We start from the raw sequence: 18,145 nt of genomic DNA on the forward strand, positions 1-18,145 counted from the left end.
CTCCTCTGTCCTACGAATCTTCGAGGGAGTCACCTTCTGGCACGGAGGAGTCTAAGCCGCTGGGTCAGCCGGTGACTCTGTCTCCCCTACAGGTCTCTGCCAAAACTGGGGCTTCGTTGAGTGGTCAGTCGGTGGTGGCGATGATTCGGGTGTCACCCATCCTGGTGGGTCGGGCCTCGCCCAGGTCTCGGAGTGCTGGTGGCGTCGAGGACACGCAGGATTTGCTCGGTCTTGCAGATTAATGTTATTCAAGAACTGAAAGCAGGAGATTACTTGGTGGAGCTAAAAGAGGAATCACCCATAACTCTGTGCGCGTGTCTTATTTTGATCTATCGAGCCTTTTCGGGCGATTTCTCTCCAGAATTCCAACTCAAACTTACAATCATCCTAGCACTTTTTTCGATAAGTCGTGTCACTATAGGCTCCTTCTAAATGTTTGAATAGATCCTTAATAAAAGCTTATCGTGCCCTAAAAGAGCAAGTTAATTAAATTTTTAAGCTCTTTACAGAGGGTGAGGGTGACATTGAAATCATTCCAGAGACGCCACCAACATCAATAAGTTCATTATTTTTTAACCCATTTCCTGGCTCCTCCAAGACGCCGGATAGTGCCGGCACCCCTCTTCGAAGAAGCCAGAGGAAGCATCAGTCTCCCTCCACACCAAAATCAACGGTCAGTAAATGATTTTTTAGAGAGGGGGAGGCAGGTTATGGGAGATGTTTCGATAGGACTACGAAACAATGTTAAACGAACGAGATTTAATAAAACTATTTTTCTTACACGCGTTTTTCTTTTTGAACCTCCAAACAACCACACAACGAGGCCCACGCGCCGGGAAATTACATTCTTAAACCAGTTTATCCGGAAACTAACAAGTCACGCAATCCTCCTAAACAGGAGAGTTTCAGAATTTATTTATTTATTTAATTTTTACTCGCACTTTTCGTAGAAAAGTGTATTAAATTCAGTTTTTTTTTGTTCATCTTGGTCTATAAAATAAAGTACGTCATCATGTAACTATAGCAACGTTTCAACCAATTACGCGGGCATCGAGTAGAAAGATATCCTGATGCTCCAGAGGCTTAACCCAACTACTCTGGTGGCAACACTGAAGACTTCAGCAGTGAAAGAAAGCTTGATCGAGAAGGGGGCGCTGGCTATCAACGGAGAGGTTTCCGTGGTGAATGATGTGGACAACCCTCTCACTTTCGTCACCATTTATGGTACCCCTTTTGAGTTCCCTGACGAACTAATCTCCCACAGGGTGGGGGACTTTGGTGTAGTAACCGCAATTAGACGAGGCAAAATACACGGAACTGAAATCGAAAACGGCATACGCCACGTGCGCATGCGCCTAAGAGACCACATCCCGAATTATTTGCACTTTGGAGAAACAGCTATTACCCTGAAATATTTCGGGGCAGCCACGCACTTGCAGGAAATGCGATTCCACAGACCACATCGCCCGGGACTGCCGGCAGCTACGCTGTTTTAACTGCAGCGAAAGCGGACACACCCGGGCAGCTTGCTACATGGACCAAAGGTGCATGCTGTGTGGGGGAAGTCATGAAGTTGATGACTGCACATTTAACTGTCAGAGGGAGGAAGAGGGGGAGCCCCCCTCCGACTACGAGGACGCGGCTGACACATCAAAGTTGACACCAGCGCTCTTTTCATGGGCGGCGGGCTCTGAGGAGAGTGAGCCTCAGAAAGCACAAGGACGGCCACTCCCCCAGAGGACCGGAGGCAAGAAGCTATCCCCAGACCATTTCCTGACGCCACCGCTGCGACGGCAGACCCAACCAAGCCCCGTATCCACCAGCTCGAGGACCTCAAAAAAGAAGCTGCATGAGCAGGAAATGATCACGCAGGCAGAAGGGAAGAGAGTGGCACCCCCCTCTGACTCTGAGTCGTCAGAAACCTCGAAAAAGCCGGCTAACAAAAAAGCCAGTAAAGGTTAGTGCGCCTCTCGTCCCCCTTTCCTCGGTATAATTCAGGTCGACTCTACCCTCTGTTTCGTCGGTGAATGTGAGGTGGTTAGGTAGCGATTGTAAAAGGGATCAGGTCCTACCGGAGCTACACTCGCTAAACAGTGATGTAGTTCTGGTACGACAAACACACATTGACAACAAACCAAAAGCAAATAAGTTCGAGAAAAAATTTAATGGGAAATGTTTTTGGAGTTTTGGCACCGAGAAGAGTGCAGGGGTAGGTATCCTCATGAAAGAGAACAATCCATTTGAGGTAGCGCACTTCACCCACTACGAGGGGAGAGTCACGAGTCTGTTACTCAACTCAGGCCATGAAAAAAATAATTTTGTTTCGGTTTACGCCCCCAACGACCCAACAGCACGGAAAACGTTCATTCAAAACATCCCGAACTATTTTTATCCCGGGGCGGAGATTGTTTTGGGTGGGGATTTCAACTGCGTGGAATCGGGGCGTGACAAAAGAGGTCAAACGCCATCAAACTTGGACGGGAAGGAGGAACTAAAACAGTTAAAAAACACGTACTCCTTAATAGATACCTGGTGGGACCAGGGAAAGTTCCAGTTAAAACAGATAGCTGTCGCTGCTTCAATCCGGAGCCGGAAACAGCGATTTTTATCTAATACTCGTATAACCACGAGCGCAATCCCCTTATAACCCCTCACTTCGCTGCACACGGAATACCTCCAAGACAGGCAATCGAAGCTCCGTTAATACACATCTCGGGTATGTACACCCTCCTTTCCACACATCCTATATATTACCCACCACATCATGACACCCATATTCTCTCCCTTCCCGCGGCATGCACTAGTTCCCACACATATTTATCATTTAGACCACCACATACAGCCACTAGCCAGGGCCACCACATGTACCATTTTGTCCACTACACACTTCACCCTCCTATCTTAGCCTCTATCTATTTTTTCTCTTTATCTCAATCCCCTGCGCGCTACTTTTACTTTTCAGACCAAGCCATGTACTCAGCCGGAGCCAGGCGCTACACAGGTTTGGCCATTGCATGCACCACGCTTCACTACAGGCATTACTAACGAGGGTGTAGGGGCGGGTGATAAGGGCCTTATCATTCGAAACACGCTTCATATACCAATCGTCTCCCTAGTTTTTTTCCCTTTTTACTACCACCATCATCGCCGCTTTTCCACTAGCTTTCCCCTAAGTCTCCCAGCTACATGCTCCAGGTTCGTATATGGCCAACAGTGATGTAGTTCTGGTACAAGAAACTCACATGGGGTGTGGGGTGTGGGGTGGGGTTTTCAACTGCGTGGAATCTGAGCGTGACAAAAGAGGTCAAACGCCATCAAAAATATATACAATATTTTTAAGCCCTGATTGTTTTACCGTGTATAAATAAAGTTACAAGTTACAAGTTACTAAACAGTTAAAAAACGCGTACTCCTTAATAGATACCTGGTGGGACCAGGGAAAGTTCTAATTAAAACAGATAGTTGTCGCCGCTTCAATCCGCATTGCGCGCGGGAGAAGGGAGCGTCAGCGGACCCTGGAGCGCGACCTACAACTCCTTAATCTACCGAATACAGACACCGGGATCATACGGGAGAAACAGCGCGAACTAGTTTGCTTACACAGAGTCTCTTGAAGGGGTAAAGGTCCGCTCCAGGGCCCGATGGATTGAGCAAGGGGAGAAACCGACCTGGTACTCTTTCGGCTTACAGAGCAAAAACAGGTCAAGGACTGCATGCAGCCGATGACAAGACGGTGACGCGAACTGCCGATTTCCACGGTATTACCTTGATCTCGAGAAACCTGCTAGCACCAGGGCTTAGCAGGACCGCGCCCACAGCTTGGAAAGCCTCTAGACCACGCCCTGACCACGCCCACCAAAATGGTTCCTCCCATGGAAAATGACTCGGACACGCCCAAAGCCACGCCCATTGGAAAGACTGTCTTACAGGGAGGCCGCTTTACAACAGCCAAAACCAACCGGCGGGTCTTTCGCAGCCCTGCCGACAGTACGTCTGCGACATGACACCACACAAGTCTCTGTGGCGGAGGTCCTCCGCGCCTTCCTGGAGACAGAAAACGCCCACATTGTCGGCACCGCCAAGGTGACCTCTGGCCTAGAGATCCCCTTCAAAACTGAGCAGTCAGCTGTTCTCGCTTCCTCTCGAGACCTTGACGTCGGCGGCCGCCACTACCTACTCGCATCAGTCTCCGTGCGCAGAACTACAGTCTCGGTATTTGTGCCTGTTGAGTTCCATGATGACTCCTTTCGGGACCTCCACTCTATATCACGGCTTCACCACAAAGAGCCCGACCTGGCCACTTTTGAAAAGGGATGCCGCCTTGTCTTGTACGACAAGTTACTCCGTGACCTGCCAGCCCGCCTAACAACAAACGGAGCCTCTCTGAGCTTCAAATATACTGGGCAACCTCAGAGATAGGCCACGGTGTAAAAGAATGCACCAAACCGCGCCGACGCCCTCATCGCCGTCGCCGATATGATTTTGAAGAACTCACCACCGAACAGGAGCGCATGCAGTGCGCGCAGGAGGAGGAGACACTCCCACCACTATCGCCGGATCTGCCGCTACCGACAGAGACGGCCTCTGACCCCGAAAAGACCCAAGACGAGGCAGCTGCCCCCGCAACAGCGCTGCAAGAGCACACAATCTCCGAGGATCCCCTTGTACCAGCAGAGTCCTCCACAAAGACTGAAGAACCCTCCCCAAAGACCGGGGAGAAAAGACCACCCGGTCTTCACTTAACAGACTCTCCCCCGCGAAAGGAAAGTCGAGCTGGAAGTCGAGCTGAAAACGAGCGAGCTTTCGTAAAGGATCTAAAATCAGACGCCCGCAGAATCGCGGGAGTGGACTCAAGCTCTCGACTAGACGCACTCGCCCTCTTTCTCCATCACAAGGACGGTGATTACACGCACCAAAAGCTGCGACTCGCTGGATACGCAGCACAGAGCGAATTCCGCACCCGCTGGGAGAACCTGAAGGCGGAGCAGCGTGCTAAACAGCTGTTTGACAAGCTTTACCGACAACAATTCTAACACCTCTACGAGGGTAAAGATGTGCATCATTAATCTTAACCTCATGTTTATGTTAACCTATATTTGTTTCACAATGGCGTTCTCGGTTTGCACGATTAACGTCAATGGCATCCACGAGGCGCCTAAACGTGAAAAAGTTTTTAGTGCGCTTCGCAGCATGAACTGCGATGTTGCGTTCGTGCAGGAGACCCACATTTCAACTGCCACGGAAGAGCAGCATTGGGAAAAGGAGTGGGGGGGGACCGGCTTATTGGAGCTGTGGGTCTCCTCACGCACGTGGCGTCGGAGTGCTGTTTAAGCCGTACAACAAACGGAGCCTCTGAGCTTCAATATACTGGGCAACCTCAGAGTTGCTTAAGATGCTCAGAGATAGGTTACGGTGTAAAGAAGTGCACCAAACAGCGCCGAAGCCCTAATCGCCGTCGCCGAGATGACTTTGGTACAGAATCGGAAGAACGCAACACCAAACAGGAGCGCACTCAGGAGGAGATGCTCCCACGACGATTGCCGGATCTGCCGTCAACGACAAAGACAGCCTCTGACCCTGGAAAAATCAAAGACGAGTCAGCTGCCCTTCTTCATAGAGGCATTCAAATAGCTGGAGTACTTGACAAGCCAGTACCACTCGGCTTTAGATTCACAACAGTAGAGGTTTTCTATACGCCTGCCGAGATGGCTGGATATGCCATAGTAAGCGTAATGAGCCAATTCGGCAGGGTTATAGACATCACCATGCAAGATATCTGCTCAGTCCACAGAGGAGTCATCCCACTGCCCAGTTCTTTACCAAGGAATATCTCCCTTTGCGGGCTCGATTCCCCATCCCCTCTTCTCTTTTTATCACTTGTTTCTTTTATTTCTCTAACTTTACCTCAAACCATAGCTCAAGTAAATTCTCCTCTTCGGGAGAGTTCTGCTTATGCATGTGCATCCAAGGCTCTTCCATAAACATCCTTGGACGCTCCCCACTCAGCAACAACACGTCCCAAGGAAAATCATCTACCTCACCAACCATGGCTTTATTTAGTGAAGCCGCTCCACAATCCACTATGGTACTTCAAAGGCGGACCTTTAAATTTTTTAATTTTTCAAGGAGAGACCGGATAAAGATGTCTTTATTAAGAGTTTAGTGGACGCTCTGCCATCAGGGTCTGTCCGCTGCACCCAGTCTATGCCGAGTAAGTCAGTGCACGTGTGGCTTCCCTTCTCCACACCAGCATTAAAATAGCTGGGCTTTATATATAAGCCTGTGCCACTAATCTTTAAGGCATATTACATGGCTGCCGAGTTGGCTGGAAAGGTCATGGAAAGTGCAATAACCCAATTCGGCAGTATGATAGATATCACACGACAGACAGTCGATGGGACACAAGGAATTGGAGAAAGTGAGGAAAATGATGGGAACAAAAAGACGAGGGAAGCAAGCGAAAAAAAAAACCCCAGTAATTAATAAGATGCATAAGAGCAATCTATTCTAACATAACCTTAATGGCTGTGTCGAATAGCTATCACTTAAATATTATCACTAATGAATAAATAAATAAATGGAAAATAGAAACAGAAACAAACGAAGAGGAGCTCGGAAAACATGAGGGAAGAAGATAGAAAAAGCTATGGAGACCGAATATAACAACGTGCGGGGAGCAAAACGCTCACTAAACGGACTTTTCACACCAGGTGAAACGCAACAGTGATCCGCCCGACAATCACCTCTAAATCATAAGATTGGCCTCTAACCTCGCTAAATAAACGTGGTTAGTATTAATGTAAGAGGCCTTCACGTCTTTAAGTGCAAGGAGACATTTTCCCCAAGCTAGTGATGGCGTACATTCTGACCGGTCTGCTATGTAAGTCTATGATTTTACCAAAATCAAACTTACAACAAGGCCACAAGAAATAGTCAAATCTCCATCTTAGAGCCAGAAGAAAACTTTGTGGTGGTTATTTTTTCCTAAGCGCTCACCAGAGTGAGACGCTGGGAAAATTACCACCACCAACCTCTATCGCTGTGCCAAAACCTTAACCTTCAGGTCACCAATAAGTGGCCTAAAAGCCCGAAAAAAGGCATTAAAACCAACATAGGGGAAAACCTTGTTGTCTTACAAGAACCACGGGAAAAACCTGGCGGAGACAAAGGCCGGCACAACCCCAAGGAAACTGGACTCAAGAGGGATTCAAAGCCGAGTGCCCCACATCACTACCAACCCACCGCAAGGCAACATTACACATTTCAATCATAGGGATCCGCGCCTATATAGAGCCCGACACAAGGAGTGCGAAGTCGTACATAATGCAGACAATGAAGAGATAGATCGTGAAGGGGAATTATGAACAAAGCGCAGCCGCCATTGCCTCCGGAATCAACCTCAATCCTAAGAGCGAAAAGGGCCTTACAACTCACCCCAAAAGCGGAAGCAGCTAATCTGTGTAAGAAATCCGTTTGGCGTCTTTATTTTTATTGCTTATTAATTTAGTTAGTCTTTCTGATTATTCTTTTTATATCATATATCTTTCGCTATGCTTGTGTTTATCGCATTACTATTGTGCCCTGCCGCCTCTCACGGATCTGCTCTCTACCCATGTTTTGCAAGATGGCCTTAAGATAGGCAACAGAGTCTATAGAGCAGCCCCGGTGGGTACACGCAGCATCTTTGTGTATCTGCACTACTTGCCCTCCGAGCTGGACTCGGAACGGGTAAAAGAAAGCATGGGACGATTTGGGAAAGTGTTTAATGTACGGCAGGCATATCACGAGGACACGACCATAGAAAATGGAAGCCGCATTGCGGTTATGGAGATAAAGGACAAAATACCGTCCTTCATAAACGTGTGCGGCTTCCGGGCACGCACATGGCACAAAGGCCAAGTTATCACTTGCGGGGCATGTGGTGAAGAGAACCACAGTGTCAGAAAATGCCCCGTAAGAAAAGCAAGAGCTGAGCAATCCTTGCCGAAGCTGAGCGTGAGACGGCGAAAGACACACCAGAGATACCGGAAAACGACAACACTGCAGATGACAAGGGGGGCACAGACGGTGAGGACGAAGGGGGCTATCACAAGGAACACGAAGAAACACGAAGGCGTCGGGAATGCGGCGGATAAAGAAGAAACGGTCGTTGTCATTTTAAGAACGGTCGTTGCCATTTAAAACAGTCGTTGTCATTTTAGCCCATTTATGATGTCATACTCGTATCTCCGGCGATCGGAAAACGCTCCGAGAAATCACGCGCGAGTGCCTTTGGGTTCCCTGTTGTACAAGAGATCCGCACGTGAGTTTTATGTTTACAATAAGGAGGGACAAGAAGCATCCACGTGCGAACAACAACAACGCAATCCTCCCCCTACAATGCATTCGATTCGGAAACCAACCGGCTGGAACGCATTTTACCAGTCAGTTGCGGTAAGTTAATAGGTCTAATAGCAATCCGTGAAATAAAATATCTGCAATTTAGAAAGTCCATACCAGTAAACTCTTTTACAGTGGTGAGAGTCTCAAGATTTCGGCCATGTCGCAAGTCTATTTTTAAAAAAAGGTATACAATTTCTATACTCTCCCTCATTTGCTCTATCTCTTCGGCTTTCTCGTAAATTTACTGACTGTACATCATTTAACCATATTTCCAACACGATTTCTCTCGGAGTTTGGTTGACAGAAAATGTAAACTATCCAACAACCTACTGCGAATCTTTGGAATTCTTTTTTAAGTCACTTTAGAGGTTATTGTTTTTGCTGTCTTTAGCCAGATGTACAGAAACAGCTGAGTGATGGGGCAGAAATCGGAAAAATTTCCACGGTTGTTGGCAGAATGTGGAAAACATTGCCTGCGGACAGAAGAAAGGTTTGTCCATTGAATGAAAGATCAAAGTTCAACCATCCAACCTTTTCTATTTTCTTTGTTTTCTATTGCACCCCACACCTTGGGGGAGGGTGGGGAAAATGTGGGGCATTTTCTTGTGAATTCAGGTATTCAGCTGACTATTTTTTACCCTTCATAATATTATAATACAAAATTGTTAGATCATTTTGAAGTTTGATAGGTTTCCCACAGTCTGTAGTGTTTAGAAAATTCGTGAAGTGGAATCTAGAGTTTGCTCTTGGTTCGCTCATACAAATTTTTAAATTTCACTTTGCAGTTTGTTCTACAACATCCCTCCATTAACTATGATGACCATGAGCTAGCATATTGTATGGTAGTTGTATTAAAAAGCTTATGTTATTTATTGTTTCAACAGTACTGGAAGGACAAGGCAAAAAGCATAAGAGAGGATCTTGACACAGGCATGGCAACGAAGAATAAGTGTGCTTCTCGTCAAACAGAATTTTCCAGAAGCAAAGATCTTAAGTATCATGAAAAAGGATGTCATCCATGCGTTGGCAATGAATGCAATGAAACATTAGACCATGAAAACAAGTTAAAAAGACACATCAACAAAAAGCATGCAGCAAGCTTCAAGTGTGGGGACTGCGGAAAGACTTTTGCAGAGAAAAGAAACCTCATTAGGCACAGCAAGTCCCATCAGTAGTCCTTTCTGTTGTTATCAGTTTTGAGCAAAAGGCAACAAGTGAGGACATGTTTTTAGACAATAACAGAGGAAGGGGTGCAGAAAATATTCTATAGAAAACAGTAAGACGGGTAAGTGAACCTGATCAGCTCTCTGAGAGCTCAAAAGATGAGTCACCTAACCTGCAGGTTTCACCTTTGGTAGGCGAGATGGAGTCCACTCTGTCTCCCCCCAAGCATGAACGTCAGAATTCTCCTCCTTACAAATCTTTGAGGGAGTCACCTTCTGGCACGGAGGAATCTAGGCCGCTGGGTCAGTTGGTGACTCTGTCTCCGCTGCAGGTCTCTGCCAAAACTGGGGCTTCATTGAATGGTCGAGCTGAGGTGGCAATGGTTCGGGTGTCACCCATCCTAGCAAGTCTGGGTCTTGGAGTGAAGGTGGCATCCGGGACACGACAGATTTGCTTGCTCGTCTCGCTGTGGACGACCATCCTGTGTGGCCACACCAGGTAAACGCCCCCCGAGGCCCCCGTCTTCACGCCTTCTACCGTGGAGTCATCCTAGTCATTCGATTCTCAACGGCCTCTTAACCAGGCTGACAGAAAAAAAGCTGAGAAAGAAGAAGAAGAAGTATGACTGATATGGTACCCTCTCCGGTTCGGTCGAGATCGCCCAGGTCTGAAAAGGAAAACTGACATCTCCCATGGCAGGCCTCAATACTTGTTGCTTGGTCCTGATGCTTTTTCTGTGCAGCATCAACATCAACGGTCTTCATGCCGAAAATAAGCGCTCGGCCTTTTTCTTTGGTTTAATACTTCCATTTCTTGATCCATCCATTCCTAGTTTAATTGTGGGTGATTTTAATTCTGCTCTTAATTGCGCTGGTTGAGCAGGCGATTAAAGAGCTGGACTCTGATCAAGCTTGTGCTGCTCAAGTTCACTCGAGAGCTCGTTGGGCCGAGGAAGGATAGACATCCTCGGCCTACTTCCTCCGTCACGAAAAGACTAAAAAATTTCTGAGGCAGGTTAATGTCATCAGAAATGATGCTGGCATCACTGTCACCGATCAGTCCAGCATTACTGTGCCCTTCGTGGAATGGCCCGCCGTAAATCTCCTGGCATTGACAGCTAACCCATGGAATTCTATCTTGCCTTTTGGGACTGCTTAGGGCAAGACCTGGTGGATGTCCTTAACCATGGGTATGACTGTCAATGCCTCTCTTGCAGTCAGAGGCAAGGCCTAACTTCTATCTTATACAAGTGGGGCGATGCACTTGACTGCACCAACTGGCACCCCATCACCCAGTTGTACGTGGACTACCTAGATTGGCGCTAGGTCTATAGCAGGCATCACAGTCACTGACCAATTCAGCATCATGGGTGCCTGGGTCGAGTTTTACAAAACTTTCACTCAGTCCAGGATAAGATACTCAATAATTTATGCATCTTTCTATCTGTCTCAGAATAAGAATCCTGTGAGGGCCACCTTCCCTATGGAGAAGCTCACCACGCGCTCCGCAGGATGGCTTGCCGAAAATCCCCAGGCATTGACAGCTTACCCATGGAGTTCTGTCTAACTTTTTGGGACTGACTTTGGCAGAATCTTGTGGATGTCCTTTTTCACTGCCATTCACGTCACATACTTTCCTAGAATAGTTAATTCGTACTATGTCTGTTATTCGTTTTAAGTTAATGTATGCCAGTGACTCAGCTACATCAAGAGCCTAGAGAGCAGCCTATGACACTAGGATGGAGACAGACTGTACGCTTCAAGTTTGGAGAACATACACCAACAATAAAGCAAGTTATCAAAAATCCAATCAACGTTGTAGGGAAGAGCAGAGTAAAGTGCATCCAGCCACTACCTGGTAATGGTATCACTTTTATACATTTATTTCAATTTTATTATTCATTTCTATTTTACATTTTTACCATCTACAAACAATAACAGTAAAAATGGAAATAAAAATAGTACGAAACACGAAGAGAGGAGAAACATTTCATATGTCAGTTGTATATCCTACACACAATGGAAGTTAACCTTTATTCTTTTTAGAAACTACAAAAAAAAAAAAAAAAAAGCAGAGAAAATGTGAGGGATAACCTTTCTGTCTTTTTCAGATTTATATTTTATTAAGATCTAGCTCGAGAAGCTATAGTAAGACACAAGACATAATTACAGTACCTAGGTGTAAACAGGACAGGAACAGCAGAAGTGGAATTGTTACTATAAAAAGAGTAACTCTCTTCAAACCTCTCTATGGATTTACAGTAAGGGTAGATAACATGAACCAATTGTACACTGTGTACTCAATCAGAGGGGTAATGGAATTCTTTAAGTACTGTATGGTGTATGCACCGTTCCATTTTCCAAATAGGCTAGAAATCAAACATAATAATTATACTTTAGTGTTTTTAAAGTCTTCCAATGCTCTCTTCTTTATTTTAGGCTTTTTGTGAAGACCCTCTTGAAGATTTCCATATTTTATTGTTTCGATATGTAATCAATCCTGTGTTGTGTTGTTTTTTATTTATTTTTTATTTGTATAATATAATTTGATCTGATTTGAATGCTATCTATATAAAAATTATATTGAATTGAATGATAATCAAAATAATATATTAGCTGAGAATAAATTTTCACTGTATAGTTTAGATAATGATGGGATCCTGTTAAACAAGCTCTGCTTTTTTGGGATCTCAGCTCACTCATTGTAACAAATATTAGAAAAAGGAAATATGTACTGATATATAATCTCCAATGAGTGAATAAAGAATAAAGAATAAAGAAAAAAGAAATGACAACTAGTTTGAGGAGAAGAAATTGGTCAGAGAACCCAGGAAAAATTGTAGATTCTTGGATTTAAACAATCCTTGACTGTAATACAGTTGAGTTTCTCAAATTGATTTCCCACTTCTTAGAAGTTTGGAAGTTTGATTGAGGAAGGTATTTCCAGTGTCAAGAAAGCAAAACCCCAGAGTTTCCACATGGTAACTAAAAAACTGAATTGCATAGATATATACCATTTCTATATACCCATGGGCTACAATTTAACTTTCTTCTTAAACATTAGGACTAGAAATAAAAAAAAAAATTTCGGTATCAGTTGGATACATCTAGAAATTTCTACACTTGTATTCTTACTTCTGTGGAAGAAAAAACTTTTTTTAGAAGATTATCCTTTTCTTTTATTATTATAGTACAAGCAAATGTTTAAGTGTTTAAAGTTTCTCATTAACATTTTATATCTAAATGCAGGGCCGGTATTCATTTTTCAGTTAAAGGTAAGATAGCATAGCTAGGGAGAGCTTTGGAGAGCAGTTATAATATAAAACCAAGCTATGCTCATTCAGTCTGTATTTTTCAGTTTATTCTTGGTGGTCTCATGGCCCACAGCACATAAAAAACACCCAAATATGAGGATTTAATATACCTTTACCAGCAAATCACTTATATCAGCCAAGAAATAGAAGGAACTTCAACCACATAACAAGTGCTAAAAAGCGAAAACTGAAGTCTTCACTTCAGCAGTATGTCTCAGGGATCACCTCTTCCCCAACACTCAAAGCTAGTATCCAGACAAATTCGGCCTATTGAACTACACCACAATTTTTGAGGCTTCAAAACTCAGCCCCTCAAAAAAATAACATATGGGGGCGTATCCCTATTCTGACAAATGCAAGAAGCATTACTGGTATTTTTTTTACAAAGGTCTGCGCTTAACAAACTATTCATGAATTACTGACAAAAAAGGAAGCAGAGCTATAAGTTTTAAATGTAATAATAAATGCACTTCAAAAATATAAACATTTATTAAATAGCATTGAAGTACTTTGTAACCCCATTCTCCCTGTTTTAAGTCCTGAGAAGTTGCAGGTATCCCTGTTTAAACAAAGGATAGATAAAAAAATGCTTACCTTGACGACTTCACTGCTTATCTCGAAACGGAGTGGAGAAATTGAATCTATCCTTCTCATGAACCGAGCCGTGTTCCACGTGTTCACGCCATTTTTTTCTCTCGGGTCCAAAGTTTCCAAATTCTCTACAAAACGTAAGATATTACCCTCCATTACTTATCCATAACGACATAGCACGAAATACTATAAACGATTTTAACTACTTACCAAGGCGAGGAAACCAAAGGCTTGGAATGTTGCTCAATGAATGCCGTTGAAATATGAGCGAGGGATCGCTTCGTGTTTCATATCAAAGCCTACTTATAATTCTTCTGCAAAATAAATTAAAATTACAGTCATTGTACACAGTCAGTCTAGTAACAGATAAGCAATTCGTGCAATGAAGCAAATATCAAACACAATAAATGATAAAGAGAGAATAAAAAGGTTGAAAATTTTTGAAAATTTGGCGCTATTTTAATAACACGATAGAAGTCACATGCTCGCTCTAACCTCGACCAATTCTCTAAAAGCAATTATTCAAGTAATTTGCAAGCATATTCTCACCTGAAAACAAAATTCAGACGCAATTTCAGCAACTCATACAGCTCAAACAGGGGAAGAGACGAAAGGAAAGTTGAAATTACCACTCAAACTCTGAAGAACTGGAGAACCACAACTCTGCTCCAACGACACAACCGCACGTGGAAGATATGGGTGTTCGTTGTCTGAGTATCAGGCTTTTTTTAAGGTGTACGCTGACATAAACACGGGCTCACGCAGAAACTAAGGAACGCCTGGTAGAAAAATGAGCGGATGATTTGAATATGCACGTGGCTTGTTTTATCTTCATTTCATCCATGGATACTAATTCTGACTAGTCTGTCATATGACTATGACTATGTAATTGGTACTGTACTTAAACACTATGCGAAATCGAGAGAGCATATTCGTGCTGCTAGCTTGAAATTGTCATAAAAATTGTCATAAATTGTCACGAAAAACAGGCGCGTACACAGGGGGTGCGCAGGGTACGCGTTCACCACCTCCCCCCCCCCTTTGGCGGCCACAAAGTGGGTCATTTTTTATTAAGAAATCTTCAAATACTATGCGTTTTCCATATGAGACCTATGGCTGAGCGGAATCTTCGTAAGATGCCCCGCTGAGTTTACTCCTTTAGCGGACCATTTTCTCTTAGGTAGCTCTCCCTAGCTCGCAATGGTACTCAATTTTCCTTCATCGGAAAACACATGGTAAACACTACCAGACTACGTACTAATATTCTTCCTTGGCATTACATTTCTTATCAGATAGAAAGCTACCGAGATGCCTACTGTGGTTTACCTAATTGTCGGAGTACTGTCAATCATAGTGACGCTCACAGCATTCATCGCCAATAGTCTGCTTTCCTTTATCATAGTGAAAAACCCACTCGCTGTCTTCGTAGACCGTCGAGTGGGCTATTGGGCGCTTTGGCTTTGGCGAATCTCTAGCCTGCTTGCAGGCGGTACTCGGTTATCATCAGTCATCAGTATACATCAGTCAAAACAATAAATTACTCAACCTCAAATCTTACCAGTACTTAGCAGGCGTGTTCACCTTTACGTTTGAGGTCATGGTGGTTGTTGTTTTAACAAATAGAAAGGCTTGTCGCAGTCAAGTTTCCAATATTCCACAGAAATCGTATAACCTTTAAGACATCAGTCATCATCACGATTGCATTGTTCGCCTACTTTGTTTTATTTACTCTCCTTCATATAAGCGCCTGCACCCGCGAACGGGTATAACACAGTTTGTATTTAACTGTTCTCCGCCCTTTTACGGCGAGCTTCCCTTTGTTTTAAATATGTTTCATATCTTCTTTTGTCGTATGACGTGCAGATGTTATTTGTGATCGCCCACCATTCCTTTCTATTATGTACATGATAGTTCCACACTTCAAGGACGCATCCAATTTTGAGGTCTTTTTTCAAAATGTCCTTGAATCTTAGTCTAGGACGACCAACTGGGCGAGACCCGTGTTCTAGCTCCGAAAATAACAGCTGCTTAGGCACTCTGTCATCGTCCATTCGGCAGAGGTGACCAAGCCAGCGGAGACGATTTCTAGCTAATTTTGTTTCAATATCATCTACGTTTGCGCGACGGAGGACGTCTTCATTGCTTATATAGTCATCCCACTTGATCTTGAGGATTAGGCGTAAATGGCGTTGTTGCAGAGTACGAAGTTCTCTAACTTCATGCTGATATACAGTCCATGTCTCACTACCGTACAATAAGAGAGGCATTAGACATTGATTATAAACAGCGATCTTGGTTGGTACAGTAAGATCACGTGAGTCGAAAACTCTCTTTCGAAGGCGACCATAAGCACATGATACAGCTTGTATACGAGATGTGAGCTCCGCTCTCATTGAGCAGTCACTTGACAGGATACTACCAAGGTATTTAAAGTGAGTAACATTGACCAGCTTAATGCCATCAACATAAAAGTCGGCAGTATTACCAATACACATAGTCTCCGTCTTTTTAGTGTTAATGCGCATCCCCATTCTCTTAGCAAGTTCATTGTACGATGTAAGTAAAGACTGCAGACCCTCTGGGGTATCGCTAAATAAGGCGATATCGTCAGCGTACTGTGCCTCCCTGATGAATTCCGTAAGGACTTTTGTTTTTGCTTTGAGCCTGCAAAGATCGAAGAGATTACCATCAAATCGGAATCTTATCTTGATGCTGCAGGTGTGTTCAATTTTATTAAAGGCCAACCAGAGCAGGACAGCAGCATAGATGCCAAATAGAGTTGGTGCTAACTTACATCCTTGCTTGACACCACAGTTGTATTCAAATGCTCGAGTTAGCTCTCCGTCTACGATTAGCCTAGCATGAACATCAGAATATAGCTTCTTTATTATACTTATGAACTTTGGTGGGCATCCTAGTTTGCCAAGGATCGAAAAAAGAAGTTCACGATTGACAGTGTCGAAGGCTTTCACAAAGTCTACAAAGACTATATACATGTTGTTACGTTGCTCTCTGGTCTTTTCCATAAGCTGACGAAGAGTGAATATGCCATCAATAGTGCCCCTACCAGCTCGGTACCCTGACTGGGACTGGGGATATATAAATTCCGCAAGCAGCTGTAGTCTTTGCAAGATGATATCTGCGAATATTTTCCCCACGACGCTTAGTAGTGATATCCCCCTGTAGTTTCCACATTCGCTTCTGTCGCCCTTCTTAAATAAAATGGTGATAATTGCATCTTTCCACACTTGAGGAATGATTTCAGACGCCCAGATGATATTAAAGAGGATGAGAAGAAAAGCTCTCAGGCAGCGACCACCATAAACAATGACTTCTGGAAGGACACCATCAAAACCAGGGCTCTTCCCAAGTTTGGTGTTTGAAATGGCTTTTTCCAGCTCCTGGTCTGTAACAGGATCATCCATAGACTGCATGATTGGTAATTGGTCAAGTTCGTCCACGATTTTTAAGTCAACATCACTCGGGAGATTTAGCAAATCACTAAAGTGCTCCACCCATCTACCTTTGACTTCTATGGGATCGGCCAAAAGAGTGCCTTCTTTAGAGCGAACAGGATGAGAATTTCTTGATCTTGGGCCATAGACTGCATTCAAGGTAGCATAGAACTCTCTTGGATCTTTTGTTTGAGAAAAATGCTCAGCTTCTTCAGCTTTCTTTTGAAACCATGCATCCTTGATTTGTCTGATACGTGTTCTTAACGAGTGCCTGTCAAGGCTTTTGTCTTGAAGTAAGTTTCGAATTTCCTCATCTTGGTCATCAAACCAGTCATTTTGGATCCTCTTTTTCCTTTCGAAAACATGGTTTGCAGCTTGTTGAAGAATATCTTGCAGATCTTCGAAATCGTTATTACAAGCAGGAATTTTCTCATCTAAAAACTGAACGAGCTTCACTTTCTTATCGTCATTGAGACGAGTGTCTAGCTTTTTCGGGGGTCTTGAGATATTCTTCTTGCGCTTCAAAGGAAAAGCACAATTAGACACTAAAAGCTTGTGGTCCGTGAAACAGTCGGCAGCTTGATTGACTTTGGTTACTTTAATAAAAGGCTTAGCAGCTTGATTGGCTAGCACATGATCGAGTTGGTGCCAGTGCTTAGAGCGGAGGTGTTGCCACGTGTTCTTCAAGCTATCCTTTAATTGAAACATTGTACCCATGACACTTAGCTGCAACCGAGTGCAAAACTCAAGGAGCATGAGGCCATTCGAGTTCATCTTTCCAACACCGTGCTTACCGATAACATCAGGCCAGGATTTGTAGTCTTGACCCACACGAGCATTGAAATCGCCCAACACAATAAGAGGGTTGTTCTGAGCTGAAGGAAGGCAACAACGGAGCTTTTCGTAAAATACCTCTTTTTCCTCAGATGTTCTTTGCATGGTAGGAGCGTATACGCTAACAAGGGTGAGGTAGTTACCACTTTCCAATGGAACACGCATTTGCATAAGTCTGTCGTTGATAGGTGTTGGACAAATCCCTTGCGATACAAGTCTGTTGGAGATAGCAAATCCGACACCGGCTGTTCTCTCACTTCCCCCACTCCAGAAGATAGTATGACTCCTTTCTACAATGTTACCAGTGTTGGGACGTCGGACTTCGCTTAAAGCACAGATATCGATATTAGCATGCTCCAGCTCACGACAAATGAGTGCTGTGGCTCGCTCTGGTCTTAGAGAACCA

The 18,145-nt window shown here is 44.2% G+C and overlaps 1 long non-coding RNA gene and 1 pseudogene across 6 annotated transcripts; one reads left to right on the forward strand and one right to left on the reverse strand.

The window, feature by feature from the left end:
• Window positions 1–208: 208 nt before the first annotated feature.
• LOC116605040 lies at window positions 209–3,064 on the forward strand (annotated as a pseudogene).
• Window positions 3,065–3,132: 68 nt separating this feature from the next.
• Window positions 3,133–14,180, reverse strand: LOC116613819. Of its 6 annotated transcripts, none has more exons than XR_007312513.1 (4): window positions 14,000–14,179; window positions 13,661–13,764; window positions 13,454–13,578; window positions 3,133–5,577 (listed from the first exon to the last, which is right to left on the reverse strand). It is a non-coding gene; the product is annotated as an uncharacterized LOC116613819 (long non-coding RNA). The 6 variants fall into 6 exon arrangements; XR_007312516.1 differs by lacking the exon at window positions 3,133–5,577 and adding an exon at window positions 5,890–10,145 and having other exon boundaries at window positions 14,000–14,180; XR_007312515.1 differs by lacking the exon at window positions 3,133–5,577 and adding an exon at window positions 10,338–11,182 and having other exon boundaries at window positions 14,000–14,180.
• Window positions 14,181–18,145: the final 3,965 nt, after the last annotated feature.

This window comes from Nematostella vectensis, chromosome 8, assembly GCF_932526225.1.
Source record: "Nematostella vectensis chromosome 8, jaNemVect1.1, whole genome shotgun sequence".
Taxonomy (NCBI): Eukaryota; Metazoa; Cnidaria; class Anthozoa; order Actiniaria; family Edwardsiidae; genus Nematostella; species Nematostella vectensis.